This window comes from Pristiophorus japonicus, chromosome 10, assembly GCF_044704955.1.
Source record: "Pristiophorus japonicus isolate sPriJap1 chromosome 10, sPriJap1.hap1, whole genome shotgun sequence".
NCBI classification, from domain to species: Eukaryota; Metazoa; Chordata; class Chondrichthyes; family Pristiophoridae; genus Pristiophorus; species Pristiophorus japonicus.
In genome coordinates this window covers 137,375,505-137,392,147 of record NC_091986.1, presented here as the reverse complement: position 1 = coordinate 137,392,147, position 16,643 = coordinate 137,375,505, and the positions used below count along the sequence as shown (strand labels likewise).

Genomic DNA, 16,643 nt, shown 5'->3' with positions numbered 1-16,643 from the left:
GCAGGGAAGTCTTGCTACAGCTATACAGGGTATGGTGAGGCGACACCTGAAGTGTGCAGTTTTGGTTTTCATCTTTACGAAAGGATATACTTGCTTTGGAGGCAGTTCAGAGAAGGTTCACTAGGTTGATTCAAGAGATGAGGAGGTTGTCTTAGGAGGAAAGGTTGAGTAGATTGGGCATCAACTCATTGGAATTCAGAAGAATAAGAGATAATCTTATCGAAACGTATAAGATTATGAGGGGGCTTGACAAGGTGGATGCAGAGAGAATGCTTCCACTGATGGGGGAGAATAGAACTAGAGGGCATGATCTTAGAATAAGGGGCCGCCCATTTAAAACTGAGATGAGGAGAAATTTCTTCTCTCACAGGGTTGTAAATTTGTGGAATTCACTGCCTCCGAGAGTTGTGGAAGCTGGGACATTGAATAAATTTAAGACAGAAATAGACAGTTTCTTAAACGATAAGGGGATAAGGGGTTATGGGGAGCGGGCAGGGAAGTAGAGCTGAGTCCATGATCAGATCAACCATGATCTTATTGAATGGCGGAGCAGGCTCGAGGAGTCGTATGGCCGACTCCTGTTCCTATTTCTTATGTTCTTTTGTCCTTATGAACCATTTATCCCGACTCTCTGTTTTCTGTTAGTTAGCCAATCCTCTATCCATGTTAATATATAACCCCCAACCCAGTGAACTTTTATCTTGTGCAGTAACCTTTTATGTGGCACCTTGTCAAATGCCTTCTGGAAGTCCAAATACACTACATCCGCTGGTTCTCCTTTATCCACTCTGTTTGTTGCATCCTCAAAGAATTCCAGCAAATTTATCAAACATGACTTCCCCTTCATAAATCCATGCCGATTCTGCCTGACTGAATTATGTTTTTCCAAATGTTCTGTTACTGCTTCTTTAATAATGAACTCCAACATTTTCCCAACCGCAGATGTTAGGCTAATTGGTCTATAGTTTCTTGCTTTTTGTTTGCCTCCTTTTTTTAAAATAGGGGCACTACATTTGCAGTTTTTCAATCTGCTGGGACCTCCCCAGAATCCAGGGAATTTTGGAAAACTACAACCAATGCATCCACTATCCCTGCCGCTATTTCTCTTAAGACCCTAGGATGCAAGCCATCAGGTCCAGGGGATTTATCCACCTTTAGTCCCATTATCTTACTGAGTATGACCTCCTTGGTGATTGTGATTGTGTTACGTTCCTCCCCCCATAGCCCCTTGACTACCCACTGTTGGGATATTGTTAGTGTCCTCTACTGTAAAGACTGATACAAAATATTTATTCAAAGTTTCTGCGATCTCCATGTTCCCCATTACTAGTTCCCCGGTCTCGTCATCTGAGGGACCAACATTTACTTTAGCCACTCCTTTCCTTTTATATACTTATAGAAACTCTTGCTATATGTTTTTATATTTCGTGCTAGTTTACTTTCATAGTCTATCTTCCCTTTCTTAATCATTTTTTTTAAAAAAAGACATTCTTTGCTGGCTTTTAAAAGCTTCCCAATCTTCTGTCCTCCCATTCGTTTTGGCCACTTTGCATGCCCTTGTTTTTAATTGGATACCGTCATTTATTTCTTTAGTTAGCCATGGATGGCTATCTTTTCTTTTACACCTTTTCCTCCTCACTGGAATATATTTTTCTTGAGAGTTGTGAAATATCTCCTTTAATGTACATCACTGTTCATCAACCATCCTACACTTTAATCTATTTTCCCAGTCCACTTTAGCCAACTCAGCGCTCATACCTTCATAGTCTCCTTTATTTAAGCTTAGTACGTTGGTTTGAGATGCAAATTTTTCACCCTCCATCTGAATTTGCAATTCAATCACTCATTCCAAGGGGATCCTTTACTAGGAGATTGTTTATTAATCCTGTCTCATTACGCAGAACCAGACCTAAGAGAGCCTGCCCCTCGTTGGTTCCGTTACATACTGCTCAAAGAACCCTTTCCTTATGCACTCTATGAACGTTTCCTCAAGGCTACCCTGACCAATTTGATTTGTCCAATCAATGTGGAGGTTAAAATCACCCATGATTATTGCTGGTCCCTTTTTACAAGCCTCCACTACTTCCTGGTTTATACTCCGACCAGAGTTGCTACTGTTAGGGGGCCTATAGACTACACCTGCCTGTGACTTTTTCCCCTTATTATTCCTGATCTCCACCCAAACTGTTTCAACATCCTGATCATTTGAGTCAATATCATTTCTCACTATTTCAGTGATTCCACCCTTTATCAACAGAGCTATCCCGCCTCCTTTTCCTTTTTGTCTGTCCTTCCAGATTGTCAAGTACCCCTGAATATTTAATTCCCAGTCCTGGTCACCTTGCACCACATCTCTGTAATGGCTATCAGATCATACCCATTTGTATCTATTTGTGCCGTTAACTCATCGATTTTGTTATGATTTGTGCCATTGATCGTTTCCTGGTCTTTGGGGATCCCAGCCGAGTGTTTGGGTTTGTGACCTCTGGGTTCCATGGAGGAAATGTACTGGCCGGCTCCGGCAAACAATGCATCGCTGACTATGAATGCACCGCTAAACTGACTAATGGTCGCTAGAAACTCCGAGGCATAAAGATTAACACACTTGTTACCTTGACTTAAGACGAGCAGTCTTGCAGCATGGCATCAAGTCTGCCATAAGCAGGTCACACAAAGTCCTGTAACTAACTCCCCGCTGAATCTCAATCACTTAAGATAATGCTCCTCACTAAGGTCCAAACATATTCTACGATGATGATAAATCCAGATAATCGTGTAATGGCATTGTAGCTGGCATCCTCCTATCGTGATGTCATCTCTGTGGTATCTAGAGCTTGCATTTTTCCTCATCTTCACTACATAAATACTGTATAAGAAAATCACAAATGGGTCCCCTATTCTGTAGGCAGGGATACTGGTTTCTTAACCCACCTCAGTTCTTCCACAAATTGACTACCAATACATTCCTAAGACCGGGGAAATCAGATAAAAATTTGGAGATATAAAAGGGACAGAACTGCAAAGGAGTATTTCACAGAACTTGCTGCCATCTCTTTAAAATACCGCCCTGTTCAAATGCTGCCTTTGAAGCCTCTTGCATTATGCCCAATAGCAGTGGAGAGAGGGGAAAGCTGGTCCCAGGCATGTGACATTATTTGACCCTATCTGCATGTTATTTCCAATAGAACCCCTCTGAGGCACAGAATCACAACCAAAGAGGAAGCATGCAATCAGTTTTTCCCTCTCCTTTACGTGCAAAGTAAACGCACACGAGAGACATCGAGACCCATCCCTCCAGTAACTCAAATCTTCAGTAATAGCATACTACTGCATTTTATATACAGCTAATATTTTTGCATGGTAAATTGATCCATTTCCATGCAGAGTAAAGAAATTCTTCCCAATACTTATAAGTTTAAAACTATTTATCAATTAAAATTTATTCTCTGTCCTATTTTCCTACCTTAATGTGAAGCAATCTTACCCTCTGCACTATTTAATGTTTTGTATACGTCAGTAAGGCTCTTTCTTTCTTCAATGTGTCTTGAAATTTCTTATAGCTGATCCCTATTACACTTGGGATAAATTTTGGTGCGCTTCTGTATACCCTCTCTGATACTTGCACATCTGACCAGAATTGAACACTATGGCCCTGAAATTCCGGCCTCCCCGGGTCCATACGAAGTTTCTACGGACCCGGGAAGGCATCACAAAAGCCGGTTTTCAGTGCACAATGCGTATGCACATGCGCTGAAAACCGACTTTTCCGATCTGTCAAGCTAGAGCATCTCGGGAGCGAGGACATTTGCAAGGGCAAGATTGCGGTATTTACCCATATCTTGCCCAGCAAATGTCCTGAAAACTCTTGTGCCTGATAAAAGTAGGCTCTGCGCTTGCTTCTACAGGCATAAGAGTTTAAAAACAGACAAAAATATAATTAAATTTAAAAAACACATTTTTTAAAACCCTGCCCACTAAGTTACATTTATTTTTAACCATAATTTAAAAAACTTTTTAAAAACTCAGGGGAAAAAAAATTCAGATATTTATTAATTAAAATGAATGGAAATTAAAGTTGTGAGGTGTGTTTATTTTTTATTACATGTGTTTAGTGTCTTTCTTTTTTTTTCTCATTAATAGCAATGAGAACTCGTAGATACAGAGTTCTCATTGCTATTAATGAGAAAGGTGTGGAATACAGTACCTGATTGGCTGAGCAGCCAAGTGACTGCACCTTCTGCGTGGGAACCTGGAGGACGGGAGTGCAGTTCGCAGCGCGAGAAGTGAAGGCCTCCCCACCGGAATAGTAGGCTCCTCCCGGACCACCAGGTACTTTCGTAGAAATGTTTCAGGTCGGAGGCAATTGCCCGCGGGAAGCCTCCGACCGCAATTTCAGGGCCAATATTCTAAATATTCTGACCAGTGCATTGTAGAGCCCCAGTATAACCTCTGCAAACACATACTCTACTATCCTGGCTATAATGCCCAGCATTCATTTGAGTGCTTTTAATTGCTTTGTTAATGTTCTGACATTGGAAGTGATGAACCAATTATCATTCCCAGGACCTCTAAGTCACTAAATATCAGCTCAACATGTTAGAATGTAAAATGCACATTTTCTGCAACAAACAGGTAATTCTTCATATTTATCAGTTTTGAATTTCATTTGTTTGCCTAATTGCACAGCCAGTTGAAAGGCTTCAATAAATCTTTTGTTGCATCTTGTCCCTCGACTGCCTTCCAAATGTTATTATTCCAGATTTGTTGTTCCAATTTTGAGTAGTTGATATTTAGTTTCCATATTAGATTAGATCATTAAAACTCCTGTGGACCCACCGTCAACATCCCTTTACATTCATAACAGCAGCAACCTGGCTCATTTTATTAGTTAGAAAACCATCTCACAAATACTCCCCGCTTCCTAATTTTTTTGAAATGATTTCTGATCAAATTCCACATTCTACCCCAAGATTTCTGTAACTTTTAATTAGTAGACTTTCATGTGCAATTTATGAAATACTCATCATCCATGTGCTTATACTGCAACTAGCTAATGATTACACCAGGTTGCATAATTTACCACTGTAGCATGACAAAGGGATAAAATACTTTTCTTCTTCAAATATTGATGACTGAATCACAATGCAATAAGAAGTCCTAAAAGCACACTGTTCTATTCTACTTTACAAAGCACTGAATATCTATGTAACACTGAAAGAACTTCCCAGACCAGTCCTTCCTCATATCATAATCATGACAAGACTTTTTTTGCAATGCTTGCTATCATAGAATCTACAAACAGTCATCGCTCTCTCTTGTGGTTCTGAAGCAATATTTTTTTTTAAAAACAGGAGTTTTATGATGGAAAACAGCAGCAACTGTGCTAAGATTATTGGTTAAAGACCATCTCAAAAGTTCACAGATGTCAGCCTTAGCTCAGCGATGGCCCTCTTGCCTCAGAGTCAGAGGGTTGTGGGTTCAAGCTTTACTCCAGAGACTTGAGCACATAATCTAGACTTTTGACACTTCAGTGCAGTACTGAGGGACTGCTGCACTGTCGGAGATGCCATCTTTCACAAGAAACATTAAACCGAGGCCAAAGAAGTACAAGGATTTCTCCCAGTATCCTGACCAACATTTATCCCTCAACCAACACCTAAAACAGATGAAAACACAAGCAAAATACTCCAGATGCTGGAAATCTGAAATAAACAGAAAAAGCTGGAAACATTCAGCAGCTGAGGCAGCATCTGTAGAGAAACCGAGGTAACATTTCAGGTCTCGACCTGCTGAGTGTTTCCTGCCTTTTCTGTTTTTATACCGAAAACAGATGCTCTGGTCAGTTATTTAATTGCTGTTGGTACAAATTGGTTGCCGCGTTTCTACTCTTCAAAAGTATTTCACAGGCTGTAAACCGTTTTGAGGCATCCTGAGGCCATGAAAGATGATGTATAAATGCAAGTTATTTCTTTCTTACTTTCACAGGTTCTCTGCAGTTATAGTTATGGAATCATTAAATGGTTGTCCCATTCCTACATGTGGATTATCGCCAGTCCACTCTCATCTACAGTAGCTGGTAATATCAAAGTACAATCTTCAGAACCCCTTCCAGATGACAGTACTTTCAGCGTCAGTATCCTCAATAAAATTATAAAAATGTAGACACAAACAAAAGTGGCAGATCTAGACTGGCTTATTACTCATCTTTCTTTCGAAGAACACGTAACACAACTCTAATAGTCTCACTTAAACATTACACAAGTGGCACAGTAAAAGTGAGCAACTGCGCTCAACAACTAGGTCACAACGCACAAAATACAAAAAAGTGATTAATGGCATCCTAATCTCATAACTAACCCCGAGGATGGTCAACAAAGGAGTAGTCAAACATGTAAAGTGGGAGGTGGGAAAATCGCACAATGAGTGCTGTATTCATTATACTTTCAACATTCATGAACCATTCTTCAGTTGTCTGACTTCTACAGTTAGCACAAGCTAATCAAAAGCCATCCATGCATTCTCTTTGAAAGTAAGTGCCCTCTAACCTTTGTTGTGCACAATTTCTCAGTCCTTCCTCTTAAAAATGATGTATTCTGTTTTTCTGTATTAGAAGAGATGTATGCAGCACACAAGAAGATGGGGGGGGGGGGGGGGGGGTGAGGGAAGAGAGAGCAAATGAGAGACCAAGAGCAAGAAAGGAAAGATGGTGAATAGAGATAAGCCACCTGTTGCTGGGGGAGGGGATCATGGAGATGAGAGTAATGCATACACTGTGTACAAGATGGATGATATGCACAACACAAGGTGAATAATGCCAATGTAAAGTGCAAGCACAACAATACAGAGGAAGTGTGTAGAAATGTGTAGAAGGCCAGAGGTATAATGCAAGCTGTCATGGTGTAGAAAGCAACTGCATCCAAAGATAGCACAGGCAGCAAAGTAAGAGTAGGAGAAGGGACCTATTTAGCTACACACAATACAATGAGGGTAGAGATGATCGATGGGTTATGTCAACTTGTATTGGAAGACAAGATAAAGACATTTCCAGGTAGAGTATGAAAACATACAAACCAGAAAGGTTCTGAGTTAACTGATTTCAACAGGGGCAGTAATTGAGGGACTACAGCTAAGGAGCGAAAATCAGCAGCTATGGCTCTGGCTCTTGACTTCCATCTATTAATTCCTGCGAGAAAGCATGTTCGCACAGATGTCAGGTATGATGATGATGATCATGCTCAGCTGTGCTTCAATCTACGATTGTGTAGGCATGCCAGTGCCAAGGGAACCGTACCCCAGCAAGAGTCAGCGCTTTCAGAGAGAAGAAAATTTGCAAGGAAAAAAAAAAGTTTAAATTATTCATATTCTAAACACATACAAGCATCATTCGCACCTCTATCTCCATGCCCACCGGGAAACTGAAGTGTATAAAGTGCCTGTGGGACTAACTATCGTCTCTTCAAATAGAATACAGGGGTCTCAAGTTACTGTACCAGAAGCCAAATCTTCACAGTCCTATTTTAACAAGCTTGATTCCTTTTTCTTTTTAAACAATACGTTATGTCTCTAATAATCTTGCTTCCACACCGTGTAAGTCTGTATTTGTATGGTAAGAAAGAAATCCATTTGCACAGCAAAGGCCATGAAGTGCTGTCACCACCACTGATGCATGACTAATAATTTCATTTAACCCCAAGTACATTTTGTCTGAGAGGTTTGATTTGTGAATGCACAGGTACCATACATCCAAGTGCCACCATACAACTTTCCATCTCAGCACCTCCGAACACAGTCCCCGAACATGAAATGAGAGGGGATCGACACGAGCCACGGCCCAGCCCTGCCAGGCTCTTCATGTCTAGCGGGGTGGGCAAGAGGAGAGAGTGACCACCTGGCCTGCCCTGGCCCAGTGAAGACTAGGTTGTATGGGTTTTCATTGATCATAACTGAAAAGGAAAGAAAGTGCAGCCCAGCACCATGGGGTTAACCTGCAGCTACTAATGGAAGCATCATAAGACAAAAAAAATGGAGGCAGATCTAATCAAACACACAGTAACTGCTCACTGCAGATTCTTGTTTCACAGTGGTGTAAAAGTGTTATCAGCCCATTGACCTTCATTGGCAAAGAGTCTGCAACACCATCTTGTATTTATATTGCGCCTTTAACATAGTAACACACTCCAAGGCGCTTCACAGGAGTATTTCAAGGCAAAACAAAAATTGACATGGAGCCACATAAGGAGAATTTAGGGCAGATGACCAAAAGCTTGGTCAAAGACACTTTCACTAGTCACAAGTGGCATCCTTTATGACGGTGACAATGATATGCTATCTCTTCTTCCTTCTTAACTTGTCTGCAGCCTTTGACAGAGCTGACCACTCCATCCTCCAACGCCTCTCCACCGTCATCCAGCCAGGTGGGACTGCACTCATCTGGTTCCATTCTTAATCTATCTAATCGTAGCCAGAGAATCACATGCAATGGCTTCCCTTCCCACATTGTTACCTCTGGTGTCCCTGAAGGATCAATCCTTGGCCCCCTCCTATTTGTCATCTACATGCTGCCCCTTGGCGACATCATCCAAAAAGTTTTCATATGTACACTTTCAACACCAAGCTCTACCTCACCACCACTTCTCTCGACCCCTCCACGGTCTCTAAATTGTCACACTGTTTGTCCAACATCCAGTTCTGGATGAGAAGAATTTTTCTCCAATTAAATATTAGGAAGAACAAAGCCATTGTTTTCGGCCCCCACCACAAATTCCATTCCCTAACCACTGACTCCATCCCTCTCCCTAATATCAGTCTGAGGCTGCACTACACAGTTCGCAACCTTAGTGTCATATTTGACATTGAAGTGAGCTTTCGACCACATATCCCGTGGCATAACTAAGACCGCCTATTTCCACCTCCGTAACATCGCCCGTCTCCGATCTTGCCTCAGCTCATCGGCTGCTGAAACCCTCACCCATGCCTTTGTTACCTCTAGACTTCACTATTCCAACACACTCCTGACTGGCCTCCCACATTCTACCCTCCGTAAACCTGAGGTCATCCAAAACTTCACTGCCTGTGTCTTAACTCGCACCAAGTCCCGTTCACCCATCACCTCTATGCTCGCTGACCTACCTTGGCTCCCGGTTAATCAACGCCTGCAGATTGTATAATGTTGAGAACGCACATAGGGTGCAACTTTAACAAGGGAATTCTAGTGGCGCACAAAAATATAGAAAGCCTTTGCATTACGCTAACTGTAGGACCTCAGTAGATAAGGTACAGGAACTAAGCTACTTTGCAGACAGTGCAATCGCACAATATTAGCAGCACCATGGCACATCACCAGTGCAGCAGAAACAAGTGACAGTGGAATGAACTCTGCTCAACCTAAGGATAGAAACTTCCTTACCGCACTTTTTTTTTTTTTTTACATATAACATAATCCAAAATGTATACTGCAAAACATCCCACCTCATTATATTTAAAGAATTCATGTGAAGTATTAACACAGTCTAAATTTGTAGGAGTATTTAGAGTGCATGCAAATGCTCTATAGATGCCATAGGTATCGGAAACATAAATTCATCAAAATGAACTTTAAATAAAGTGTAAACTACAGACACTGGGAAATCCTTCCACTGCTGTCTCATGAATGAAAAGCTATTAAAAAACATTAAAAAGTTCCTCTATAATTAAGTGAACCATATATATGTGGAACTAAACCTCACAGACATAGCAAATCTTGGGTACAATCCATGCTGAAATTGGTATTTGCGGTATCAGTGGTTTCATCCTAAAGCTATTGGATGAAAACAATAATCACATTCTCATGCCATCCTGTCTCAAGGATGAGCAAAGAAGAAATATATATAACAGATGTTAAAATGTGGCCGTCTGCCCTCTCAGGTGGATGTAGAAGATCCCATGGCACTATTGCAAAGAAATTATCCTGGCCAATATTCATCCCACAACCAACATCACACAAACAGATTATCTGGTCATTATCTCATTGCTATTTATGGGAGTTTGTTGTGTGCAAATTGCCTCCTGCGTTTCTTACGTTAAAACAGCGACTGCATCAAAAGTACTACTTTGGCTGTAAAGTGCTTTGGGCATCCTGAAAGGCGCTATATAAATGTAAGTTCTTTCTTCCTTTTTACATATAAAACCCTAATCTTATATGACAAATTGGTCATCTGTCCACAATAGTCTTTGGTTCATTACCATATCCATCACATCAATAAATCTGAGAGGGAACACATGCATGTCCTCAGAATGCCCAAAATGTGCTACACACAGAGATACATGACCAGTGAATCCGGATATTTTTTTGCTGCTGCTGTTGAGGCAGGAATGTTGGCCAGCACTCAAGGAGAACTTCCCACTGTTCTTCAAATAGTGCTATATAATATTTTACTTCCACTTGAATCACCAGAATATGCAGATTGAGCTTTAGTTTAATGGGCTCAATTTTCCTGGGTCATTTGCGTCGTTTTTTTTGGCGCACGGCTTTTTTTCTGGCATAATTATTTAATTCAAAGTTTCCCCCTGGAATCTGCGCTGGCGTAACTGCTTTAGTTACGATTTTTCTAGGTTAGGTTTTTTTGACGTCATAGGGTTCCCTCATGTCTGCGCCAATTTTCAGCATTTTTCGCATTTTGCCCCCAAAATTTTGATCCCAGGTCGGCATACCTGGCCACTCCCGAAAAACCTTCTGGTGAGTTAACAGAAAGCAGCACACATTGAAAAATTGGCACTGAAAGACACCATTGTCTTTTAATCGAAGTTTTTGAAGGGAGTCTCTAACACTTGAAATATCCATAATAAAGTTCAACTTGTTTTTTAACTTTTCAACAGAGTACGTGGAAGTTTCTTGGAGTTTTGAAGTTTTCATTTTTTTTTTTTTTTTTTACTCACGTCATCACCGAACGTCTTCAAATAGGGCTGGAAGGTTGTAGCGCTGGCCGTCAGAATCGGCCATGCGCCCCGGATACAGGGGCTCGACTGGAAAACAAGCCTGGGGGGGGGAAAAGAGGTGGCAATCATAAGGCTTCTGCACTGAGCCCGGGGAGGGAGGTGCCGATCGGAAGGCTGCTGCACAAGGCACAAGACTGCAATGAGTTTGGGAGAGGCAGGGAGGGGGGTGGGGGAGGAGAGGAGAAGTCCATCCATGCAGACCTTGAGGAGAGAGAACAAAGAACCTGTCCTGCCTGCTGTGTTAATAATGGAACAAATAATGAACATAATTCAGAATATATTTTATTCAAAAGCTTAACAGTTTGTACTTAACAAAAATTATTCTTGTACCAAACTTTAAAGTTTTCAGTTACGATCACTTACAAACTCTAAGATCACTTAAAAACTTTTAAACTTGTAAATTTACATAACCTACAAAAATCTTTTAATTTAAGAACATTTACAACAGTAACAATAATAACAGCAGCAAAGAAAGGCTGCACCCATTTCTCCTCCACCTTATTTTAAGACCGCCCGCTCGCTTGTTCTAGATGACTCCACCACCCCTGCCCGCAGATGGTGGCGCAGTGTTTCTGGGGTTGGTACCAAGTTTATTCTTTAAGATCTCGGGTAGTACGCACCTATTGAAGGGTTGGGGGGGGGGTGGTTGGCAGGCGGCAATGTGGAGGGTCCGACTTGGGGCTCTTCAGAGGCTGGTGTGGGGATGGAGTGGGAGTGGCAGTTGATTCCGTCAATGGGCGCGGGGTCTGGGCGTGTTCCCTTATTGCAGCAGCCAACTCCAGCATGCTATTCCTCATGCCCCACGACAGCGTCTCAACAACCTGCAACATTCCCTCCCTCATGTTGAGAAAAACTGTCTCAACTACCTCTGACATTCCCTCCCTCATGTCAGTGATAGTGTTTGCACCATCTCTGACATTCCCTCCCTGATGTTCACTGACAGCGCATCACCTACCTGTGATATTCCCTCATGGGCACTGACATCGTTCCCATTTCTCAAGAGATTGCTATTACTTCTCCCGCCAGTCCTGCTACCTCGTCACCCACCCCACTGATGGTGTCCAGGAGTGATCGCGTAAGGTCAATGCTCTCCCCACTCATTGCCATCATCTGAACCACATCTGTTAGATCCTGCACTTCAGGAGAGCACGGTCGAGCTCGCCTTCCCCTCGAGTGAGGCTCGCACCCCACTACTGGGACCCGCAGCCTCGGAAGACGGGGCCCTGCGTGCGCCTCGCTACACCACACCACTGGAACCCGCAGTCTCGGCAGGTGGGGCCCTGGGTGTGCCTCGCTGCAGCACCCCACTGGGACCCCCAGCCTCTGACGTTAGGAAATGTCCCATCAATACTCAAACCACAAGTCACCTCAATGGGCAGCACCTGCAACTCCACCAGTCAGTAAAACAGTGGGGGCTTCATCCATCTCCTCCACCCCACCATGCTCTTGGTCTGGAGAGTGGGGTTGGAAGATGTTCTCTTCAGACTCGTCCTCGTCTGAATCTTCTTCTGCATCATCAGGGTTGGCCTCAAGTTCTGCAAAATATAACAGCACAGACAAATGGTTAGCAGCAGAGGAGGGGGCAGGGTGGGAGGCATGAATAGGCTCACACAGCACAGGCAGCAGGCTGATTTGAAGGGCCATGATGAATGATAGCACATTGCATCAACCGAAGCATAGCTGAAGGAGACATCCCAGGAACCGAAGCATGGCTAGCCCACGCAGTACTTAACATTTAGCAAAGCCAGACTGTGGAATTTGCAGGACTTACCCTCTCTCTTGAGTGTGGGCCCAGCTTGTGCAGTGGTAGTTGCTATTCTCCAGGCAGGACCCATCAAAACAGTGACCCTCTCTTCCAAGGGTATCAGTGGCTGCAGATTTGCCGGACCTCCTCCTGTTCGAGTTCTTTCCCTTTTATTATGTGCCACCTTCCTCTGCAAAGATAAAAAGGCAACCTCTTCGAGAGGGTGACTTTCTGCTGGGTGGGACATATACAGCTGGTCACATTTACGATTGCAATTCCATTGAATAAAATGAAAATATTACTTACACTACTTGACCAAGGTCCTGCCACTTCTTTTTACACTGGCCTCCAGATCTCGTGGTGGTCATCATTGCGCAGTAATTTTCTGCAACTTGATTCCAGTGTTTCTTCATTTCTTTAGGTGGAACTTTTGTGTGACCTCTGCTGGTGTCCAGCTCCTGCTATCTGGTCTCAATCACAGTAACTAGTGCCTCCACTTCATCCTGTATGAAATTCTTGGTCCTTGCATCGTATTGCATCTTGTATTGCTGCAGATCCTATTTTTCCAATACTCTCACACGGCACTCCTTCTCACACACACAACTGGCTCTTTAAAAATGTTCGATTGCCAACCCGGAGCTGTACTGCGCATGCGTGTCCATTGAAATAACGTCAAAAATGTCACTTTTTTTCCGCGCATGTGCAGAAGGTGTGGCATAGTTTTTTCGGCGCAGACAGCAGGCTCCACCCAGAGGCGACTGGACACGCTGCGCGGCGCCAAATTTGAATTATACAATCGGGGAAACTTCGGCAAAATATTTCTGGCCTAGAAAAACAGGCGTAACTCTGGCAATACGCCAGAAAACGGGCTTCAGCAAAATTGAGCCCAATGTCTCATCTGAAAGACAGTTCCTCTTACAATGCAGCACTCTCTCAGTATTGCACTTCAGTGTTCGCTAGATTATCTGCTTATTACAAGTTTCAGGTCTGCCTTCGATATCCTCCCAGATACAATTGGCCACTCCTGCAAGTGCTCTAAGCAGTTAAATAAGTGCCTGTACAGTTAAATTTTGAATTAAATTATAGCGTATCCCGAGAGTTCAACTGGTTATGTCTGTCACACATGTGCTCACGTGTGCTTCTTCTAATCTTTCGAAGATGGAATACTTGGTGAGCTGAGGCCAGATATAAATTGTCAAGCTGTTTCATTTCAAACATCAAGTGAATGTACTGAATGACCGTCAAAGCAAATTCCACTTACTTAATATAATCTCGCCTCAAAAAAATTGGTAATAAATAATAAACCATGCGCCTTGTCCCTTTCATGGTATGACTTACTTGTTTCTGGCATTAACTTTCTGTCAGACTACCTCAAACTGCTAAAACTAACCTTCCAACTCTGGGCCTTGTTTAAAACCTTACAACTCATTTGCCCTTCTATGTTCCCAGGTTTTTTTTTGGGGGGGGGGGGCGGCAGCAGGGTTTGCAGGGGGGGACTATGATGCTGATTTCCTCCCCCTCAATAGAAAATGGCTACCTCTCCTCCCTTCTTTGGTGTGGATTCAAAGAAAATACCTCATGCTGTTCTCCAAATGAATGAGGCCTATCCTGAATAATGGGCCTGGGACATGTTGTCAATGTCTTGAGGTTTCATAAACCTGCGCAAATTCATTGTTTTAAAATAACTTAATCCCAAATTCCATTCTTTGAATAAAAAATTATGAAAAATCCAAAACTTGGCGGTGCTCAAGTCTTACAATGAGACTTGAACCCACAAACTGGCTCAGCTGAGACAGTTACCAACTTTCACCGTAAAAGTCCGGAGGGTTAGAATTTGCACTTACAGCGCCACCGCTCGAATCTTAGCAGTATTCCGGCGGTTGCGTCTTTAGAACCGCCGGAATACCGCCAAGGTCCGTTCCCCCAAGTTTCAGCTGTCTGATATCGGCGGTGGCGGTAGTGGGCGGGAGCGGGCGGTAGTGTTGCTCCCCCGGCGACGGCAATCTTCTTTCCTGTAGAAAGGTTGGTGCGCCCCTAGCAATGAGCCTCTCCTCTTCTCTGCACATGCAGACATTTTCCTGCGATTTCACGGGTCAAGGGTGACCCTGCGCATGCACAAAGAGGAGACTTAGAGAGGAGAGCGAGCAGTTTGTGAAAAGGCAGGGATATATAAAGCATTTGCAGTGTTAATATAAAGAAATATTAAATATAAATTGAATTATACTAATAAATAAATAAATTCTATATAAAGCAATTAATAGAAATATGTATAATTTATACAATTTATAAATATTAATATAAATTATGCAAGAAGAGATGGAGGTGGAGAGAGAGCCAGGTGGGGGGAGGAGGGCAGCGCGCTTTTTGGAGGAGGCGCAGGAAGCACTGGTGCATGAGGTGGAGGTTCGTTGGGAGGAATTGATTCGGGGTGGACGCGGAAAACCCGCCCCAATCGTTTCAGAGAATCTGGTGAGAGATTGCTGAGGTGGTGTCATCTGCCTATGCGGGGGGGCAAACCAGTGCCGCAAGCGGTAGAACGATATTGTTGGGTCGGCGAGAGTAAGTAATAACTTTTATCATGCTCTGATTAATAACTCTTAATCTATTGTCATGTTTTATTATGTTGCCGCAGGTAGAATCCTTGGAGGATCTTGCAGGCCAGGATCGCATCGATTTCCGGGCTAATGTGAAGGAAGGAACCAGCCAATCAACAACAAAGGTTGTGGGCGGGGGGCGGGCAGAAGCGCCCAGCGCGGCGGCAATCCCTCTGTGCGGAGCCGTCTCCCGGTGGGTCTTTGCCGCGCCATTACAGCGCGGCCCGGTCCCCATGTCCCTCCCCAGCGATCAGCTGGGTCCCGGAGCCCTGTGTCCCTCTCTGGGCCCAGGAGCCCTGTGTCCCTCTCTGGGCCCCGTACTCGCAGGCCGGGGCCATTAGAGGAAGCAGCGTGCGGCGACATACCACTTCAGGGAGCAGCGCGTGCTACTGTTGGAGGGCAATGGCTGACTGCAGTGAGGGCAGGTATAGCAGGAGTGGCAAGGTCAGGGCGAAGGAGCGGCGAGAGATTGTAATGGGATGTGATCGGGGTCCAGGAGAGGCGAGAATACGGGGCCCAGAAGAGGAGAGGGCCCAGGGGAAGCACAGGCCAGCCCACACTGCGATATGTGTGCGCACTAGGTCCGTGCAGCAGAGCTGGTCTCCAGTCGTCCTGGTTAATCTTTGCCACTGGACCAAGACCTAGCTCTGTCAAGCCCGTGTGGCGGCTGGGGTGCAACAGCCACCATACTTTAAAAAGATCCACGCTCAGGCATCTTCCACCCTTCAACATGTAGCTTGAGACCTGGAATATTAGGTCCTTCATTGAAACACCTGTGAACTCATCCCTTTTCGGTGTGGAAGCAAGTCATCCTCGTTTCGAGGGACTGCCTATGACTATGATGGAGGGTGGGAGGAGGCGTTGTTTTTAAATGATTGTTGTTGTTGTTGACAATGTTTGGTTTGAAAACATTTCATTGAAAAATATTATTTTATTCAATTTAAACTTGTTAAAATTCAAAATTTATTGAAAAAATGTATTCAACTGAACCATTCTTGTGCAGTGTCTCACTCACTTTTGGAAAATAAGGCGTAACAATAATTGTAAGGGTTACATATATGGCCATACAAGGGTGAAATGTAACAACGTTCAAGCAAAGGAGGGGTGTGTGGCACGAGTTCATCGCCAGGCTCCTCGACCTCCCTGTCTCCCTCCTCGTCCTCTTCCTCCACCCCTCTCTCCTGAGGTGGTCTGGCAGTCCTTTCTGGCAATTCTTGTCCTCTCTTGTCGGCTAAATTGTACAACATGCAACACACCACAGCGAACTCAGCAACCTGCTCAGGATGGTAATGCAGGCTACCTCCGGAGTGGTCCAGACATTGGAAGCGTTG

At 43.7% G+C, this 16,643-nt stretch overlaps 1 protein-coding gene across 4 annotated transcripts in view; it reads right to left on the bottom strand.

The window, feature by feature from the left end:
• Positions 1-16,643, bottom strand: part of nck2b (NCK adaptor protein 2b) — a 156,987-nt gene that overhangs the window by 110,652 nt on the left and 29,692 nt on the right. The window contains exon 1 of one of the 4 annotated variants that reach the window (XM_070892111.1): positions 10,915-10,952. The exons of the other annotated variants lie outside the window; for them this stretch is intronic. The gene's annotated coding sequence lies outside the window, so the exon portion shown is untranslated. Of the gene's footprint in view, positions 1-10,914; positions 10,953-16,643 lie in introns of those variants that run through there. 4 annotated transcript variants of the gene reach the window in all.